A 6,986-nucleotide genomic window follows, 5' to 3' on the forward strand; every position below is an offset into this window, starting at 1 on the left:
AAAACAATAAAGTTTATTTTAATGTGAAACAATAAAAGTGACAATACTATAATGTTAAAGATTAAAAAGATTAAACTAATGATAACTACTAACAAACTACTAAACTAAGCTAAGACTATTAAATAAAATTCAAGTATCAAAAGTAGATTGAGATCAATTTTCCTAGTATTGTAGCTATATCAGAATGTTAGAACAATGCTATAACAAGTATCCATCAATCACCAGAACATAAAATTTTATATAGAGACTCCCGCCAACCATAATCCAACAATCAATCCTCATCCCTATGTAAAATTAATTAGTGAATTCAATTAATAACAAGTTCTATATGGCTATGGTGTGGACCATCCCTGTACCTATAACTTAACTAGGCCTCTTTAACCCAATTAATCCACATTGTTTAAAAAGGTTTCAGATTTACTTGCATCTTGCAACCCAAATACTAAGACGCTTGCCAACTACTTCCCCGTAAGTCAACAATATTAAACAGAACTTACTTTATTAAACAACTAATAGAAAATAACAATAGTAGTGTTTTGTTCTATGGATAGAGATGTCTAGTCAAGAGACCAATGGATTAATCTTGGATCTAGATGGTCTCTTAGATATCCATGCATTAGATATCTTTGAGTGTAGCATATCATTGTGCACAAATAATAACGACATTAGCCAAATGGGTGGTTTGTGTGCACAGTGACTCGAACAATTATGGCATATCATTGTGCACAAATAATAACGACATTAGCATATCATTGGTCTCTCCTTTCCATTCGTTATCTCTAAACTGAATCTCGGGTCTATGGAATTTCAGTTTGGAATAATTATGTTTAAACTAGTAGCCATGCGCTAACCTATCTGTGGAACGGAAAAAATGCAAAGTTCTTAGAGACTTATTTTCGAAACTTTTGTATTTAAGCTTTTGGATTTCTCTGGTTAAGTGAGCTACATTCATTGTGTATCAATAGAAATTAAACACATACCGAGAAAGGAACTTCCATAAGGAAGGGATTTCAGACAGCTTAACCAGAGGGGGAAGGCCACCTCATTCATTTTAACTTCCATTAGGGAAACAACATTGCTGATTGCCTTAGGAATAAGGGGCCACCTCATTCATTTTAAGGTCCTGTACCAAGTACCTGTTGGAGTCAAGGGAGCCATAGGAATATGAAAACTTGTGAGCCATCCAGTCCATAAGCTGAGGAATCAGACGTTGGCAGTTAAGAGACTGGAACAAAGACAAAAGTGTTAAAACTTGAGTAGAGAAAATATTTATTTAAGAATGGAACAGTGGATCCATTCCTTCTGTTAAATTGTTTTACACCATCCATCTTGTTGTCTCTTAATTACTGTTATTACTATTATTTTTCTATTATTTGTTCGATCTTGTATCTATAACTCTCCCATGAATATTGTTTTTCCTTCTCTTAACAAGAAGGGCATCATACATAACGAAGGATGAACTGTTTGTTGTCAGATTGAACCTACTGTTCTTGAGGAACATTGTCAAGACAGTAGGGGACGTTTGACCAGATAGGTCAATTACTAACTTTTCTTTTCATTTTCATTCTTTGTAAAATAGTATAAGGCACTAATTAGAGTTCCATCCTCGTGGGAACGATAATCTGGGCATTAACACTCCCATTTATTACTTGATGCGTGCACTTGCGCACTTGGGTTGAAACTAAGAAAGCAACTGTGTTCTTTCTTAGTGAACTGAGGAATGTCTTCATCATAATATATTTTTCACCCAACAGCTTTTGACCCAACAAGTTTTTGGCGCCATTGCCGGGGATAGATACCTTAATTGTTGTCCTTATTACTGTTTTAAGTACATACATACTCTGTATCTTTCATTTTTATTTCTTGTTTTATTTTTGTCACATATTTTGCTGATTCATACTATCTGTTTTATGGTTTATGAGTGGAGAGTCTGAAACAGATTCTCTCCACTCCACTGAGATACCTGAGTTTTTCTTTGACCCTGAGCCAGAACACACTTTACATAGAAGGAGAAGAAATCTCAGGGAAAATATTTTTGAAAACATGGCTGATCATAACAATAACAATGAAGGAATCCCTCCTGAACAGAAGTTTAGAACTTTTGCTGCTCTTTTCAGGAACAGACCAGAAAGAGGAGTAATCCTCCCTCTTGTAGCTCCTAATTTTGAACTAAAACCCATCATGTTCCACATGATAAGGGAAGATGGAGTCTTTCATGGACTCCCTACAGAAGATCCTTACACACACCTCACAAACTTTCAAGACATCTGTGATAACTTCAAGCTGAGGGCGTGATAGAGGAAAGTATGAGAATGAGGTTGTTCCTCCATTCCCTAGGATCAAAAGCAAAAACATGGATGAAAACTCTCACCCCTGGATCCATACACTCTTGGGAGGAACTTTCTAACAAGTTCATAGAAATGTTTCTCCCCATGTCTTGCCAAGCTGATGTTAGAGCAGAACTCTCTAACTTTAGAGTGTTTTATAGAGAAAATCTTTATGAAGCTTGGGAGAGATACAAGGACATCATCAGAAAATGTCCAAACCATGGGGTGGAGAGTTGGGGTGTTTTACAATCTTTTTATAAAGGCATAGATCATACTTCTCAGTCACATTTAGACTTTGCTGCAGAAGGATATTTCTTTATAGGAACCCTTGAGTCCAGGTACGAAATCATAGAAGGCACTGCAAAAATATGTCTCAAATGGCCACTGGAACGGATGAGCCCAGTAAAGAAGCCAGGCATGCTAGACTTAGACAAACAAACTGCCATGGAATCCCAATTGGCCACATTGATGAATGAGGTGAAGAATCTGAAAGATGATAAAGAGCAACCAAGGATGGAAGTCTTACAACTTGAGAGTGAACCATGCTCATCCTGTGGTGACCTTCATGATTCATCAGACTGTCCATCCACTGCCTTGGTATGTTATGTAGAAAAGTTTGGGAACAGAAACTTCAACCAGGCCAGAGATAATAAGAATGCAGGAAGCAACAACAATCAAAACCCTGGATGAACCATAATGAAAGATCAGAACCATAATCCACAATGGAGACCACCCATGAACCAGAGTTCACACAATAATCAGCAGCAGGATTATCAACAAGGCAGCAGAAATGGAGCATATGAACCACAAAGAAGAACCAATTATGCTCCGTCCCAAAGAGATGATCAACACATCAACACCCTGGAAAATTATGTCAAAGAATATGTCATCAGGAACGATGTTGTGGTCAGAAATATTGAATCCCACATGGGACAGATAGCTGCTAACCTCGATACCAGAACACCAGGAAAACTACCAGGGGATATTGAAGTTCCCTCAACCTCTTCTCCACAAGAATGAGAGGTTAGTAACATGTCTAGCTAAAGACATTAAACTAAGCGCTGACTGGGAGGCAACCCAGTGGATACCTTTGCACTCTCACAACGAGCAAAGTTTTGGGGTGGTTAAACTTAACCAAACAACTCCCAAAATGGAGGGAACATCTGATGTTCGGACTCCAAGTCCAAACAAATAAAATACGTTCCGCTCCAGGAACGTAGTTTTGGGGTGGCTCAAAAATCACAATTTCCCCTTTTATTGCTGTTATTTCCCTTTTGTTTCCTTTTTCGTTCCTTAGTGTAAAATGTTAATTCCTTTTTGAAATGAAAAATCTTTTTGTTCAAACTGTTTGAAGCATACATCTCATTTATAGTATTGTGACTGTAAAATTTGAATAACCAATGGCATGAAACACAAAGTCAATAAGTAATTATTCTTATTCTTACTCTGAATGCTTGGGATAGAGAGGGTGAAATGAATTGAATCTTTAAATTTTTGAAGGAAACTGATCTTTGTGAACTAAAGCTGGTGAGGAACAAAAAAATGCCAAACACTTACTCATGACAGCGTTCCTGAGGTGTCACCACAATGAAACTTCTAACTTGCCTTAATGTTGTCAGTACTGCGGAAGAACAGGTGAATTTCACTAACAAGGGTCAACCCTCAAACACTCACCCTTCCACAAACAAACAAACACTTCCATTTCCATTCATCCCACAGTACAACTCTATATACACACTCATCCCATGGTCAACAAAAAGGGGCAAGGAACAAATCCAAAAAGAGCAAAAGGACAAGAAGAAAAGAAAACAAAGAAAAACGGGAACAACCATTCAAAAGAATTCTGAAGAAAATACCAGAAAAGCTTCCTCCAAAGGAAGGAAAGAAGGTACAAAAGACAAGGTGTTCCCTCCAACAGAAAGTCCAGCTCTAAAACAGAAAAACTGAAAAATGTTCCCTGGCCCAAGACCTGTGACCATTCCATTTTTAAACCTTTCCATCCTCTCACAAAGATCCTTTGGAACGAAAGACACCTGCACTTCTTAGGAAAGCAGCATATAAGCAAGTTTGAAGAATCACATCCAGGAATGGACAGAGAAACACCAAGCCCTGAGTGATAGTGAGATAAAAGATCAGCAACCTTCACTTACCTGGGAACAAATTCTTTCTACTTGCCACCTATGGAAGGTAGTTCATTCTTTGAAAAATTTATGATTACTTACTGGCTCAAGTTCCTGAAGTTGAGCTATTCATTGAAATTGAGCAGCTTAAGCCATTATTTCTGAGTTGTTTGAGGACAACCAGCAGTTTAGTTTTTGGGTGTTTGATGGGACGAAAATCCGTGTCCATCTAAGCCCATTTTGATGGCAAAGTGCCATCTGTTCCCTCACCTGATGAGCAACTTTAGCACTAAAAGCATATGTTGAATATCTTTTTGACAAAAACACAGTGGGGAACGGATGACGACGTAAGTCTTTGAAAAATATATAAAAAGGGGAACGGATTTGGAACATTAAATACACCTGCTCCACTCATTTAATATTTCTGACCACTTTGCAGGAAACGTTGGAAAGAAGTTTCCATAAAGCATAAGCGGTGCAGCAATCAAACAAGAAGAAACGTGCGCAACAGAGAATAAACGGTTCCTATTGGCTAAGGAGGAAAGCAAGGCATGGGACGATCAGGAGGAAAGACAAATCTCAACAATAACTGCCCTATCCAGCCACTTGCGCCCCTCAAAGCACTGTTCACACTGCCACTTCCATGCAGTCAAGAAAATAACTCCAAGAGAATTACCCACTTTGCCCTTCACTCTTCTGCCTATAAATAGGACGTTCCAGCACGAAGACATCATCGAATTCCTTAAGAAGAGACCACTTAGTTTAGTTTATAGTTTTCTTTGTATTTTTTGTACAGCTTTAACTTTAGTTAAGTGACAACACTTCTTCTTTATTCTGTATCACCCATTTGAGACTCCTCACGAGCAACAACCATATTCTCCACTTTTCATTTTGTTGTAATCAAGTTATTTTCATTTAAATACAAGTGTTATTTCTCTCCTTTCCATTCGTTATCTCTAAACTGAATCTCGGGTCTATGGGATTTCAGTTTGGAATAATTATGTTTAAACTAGTAGCCATGGGCTAACCTATCTGTGGAACGGAAAAACTGCAAAGTTCTTAGAGACTTATTTTCGAAACTTTTGTATTTAAGCTTTTGGATGTCTCTGGTTAAGTGAGTTATATTTATTGTGTATCAATGGAAATTGAACACATACTGAGAAAGGAACTTCCATAAGGAAGGGGTTTCAGACAGCTTAACCAGAGGGGGAAGGCAGTGTTGTGGAAACAACACTGCTGGTTGCCTTAGGAATAAAGGGCCACCTCATTCATTTTAAGGTTCTGTACCAAGTACCTGTTGGAGTCAAGGGAGCCATAAGAATATGGAAACTTGTGAGCCATCCAGTCCATAAGCTGAGGAATTAGACGTTGGCAGTTAAGAGACTGGAACAAAGACAAAAGTGTTAAAACTTGAGTAGAGAAAATATTTATTTAAGAATGGAACTGTTGATCCGTTCCTTCTGTTAAATTGTTTTACACCATCCATCCTGTTGTCTCTTAATTACTGTTATTACTATTATTTTTCTATTATTTGTTCGATCTTGTATCTATAACTCTCCCATGAATATTGCTTTTCCTTCTCTCAACAAGAAAGGCATCATACATAACGAAGGATGAATTGTTTGTTGTCAGATCGAACCTACTGTTCTTGAGGAACGTTGTCAAGACAGTAGGGGACGTTTGACCAGATAGGTCAATTACTAACTTTTCTTTTCATTTTCATTCTTTGTAAAATAGTATACGACACTAATTAGAGTTCCATCCTCGTGGGAACGATAATCTGGGCATTAACACTCCCATTTATTACTTGATGCGTGCACTTGCGCACTTGGGTTGAAACTAAGAAAGCAACTGTGTTCTTTCTTAGTGAACTGAGGAACGTCTTCATCATAATATATTTTTCACCCAACAGCTTTTGACCCAACACCTACTATTGGTTACACTGTGACATTATCTTTTCATTTGAATTCGGTTATCGATGTTACTATCTCGGCCCCGTTGACTTCATTGTCAAGTATTGGATCCAAGAAATAACTTTTTTATCCTCCAGCCTGGTATGTTGAAAATCCAGGCTATCGGGGTACAATACATTTTCTTCCCTTATCTCTTCAACGAAGCTTGGAATTTATTTGACCTGAGTTAAAACAAACCTCGATGCTTAGCCATTACGAGGTCCCTGACTCCCTGGTCTAAATGTAAGCTGGGTAAATAATTCGTCATGATATATTACCATTTTTCACTTCCTCCCGAGATCATGGATTTGAAGTATGAATTCCGAGCCTCTACATCTCCTACGTGATGATGACAAATTTACACATGTCAACTTTTGATTGGTAGGACATGCTACGGTAGCCATATGCTATTTACGCACTTTGTGAGCATTTAATATTTCTATCCCATCAGTTTTCAAATCATTATACTCATGGAAATTTTACTTTTTTGCCCTTATCTTTTGTTCTTCGCGCATTCAGCCGTTACACATCCTTTTTACTTCCCTTATTTTTTCTTTTTTCATCTCCCCTTGTTTCATTTTTCTTAT

General features: G+C 37.7%; 1 non-coding gene across 1 annotated transcript; it reads right to left on the reverse strand.

Moving 5' to 3' along the window:
• Nucleotides 1-2,447: 2,447 nt before the first annotated feature.
• On the reverse strand, nucleotides 2,448-2,554 carry LOC133306434 (small nucleolar RNA R71). Its single transcript, XR_009750893.1, has one exon. It is a non-coding gene; the product is annotated as a small nucleolar RNA R71 (small nucleolar RNA).
• Nucleotides 2,555-6,986: the final 4,432 nt, after the last annotated feature.

The sequence above is a fragment of the Gastrolobium bilobum genome, unplaced genomic scaffold (genome assembly GCF_033153095.1).
Source record: "Gastrolobium bilobum isolate Gb01-03AN ecotype WA unplaced genomic scaffold, APGP_CSIRO_Gbil_v1 utg3108, whole genome shotgun sequence".
NCBI classification, from domain to species: domain Eukaryota; kingdom Viridiplantae; phylum Streptophyta; class Magnoliopsida; order Fabales; family Fabaceae; genus Gastrolobium; species Gastrolobium bilobum.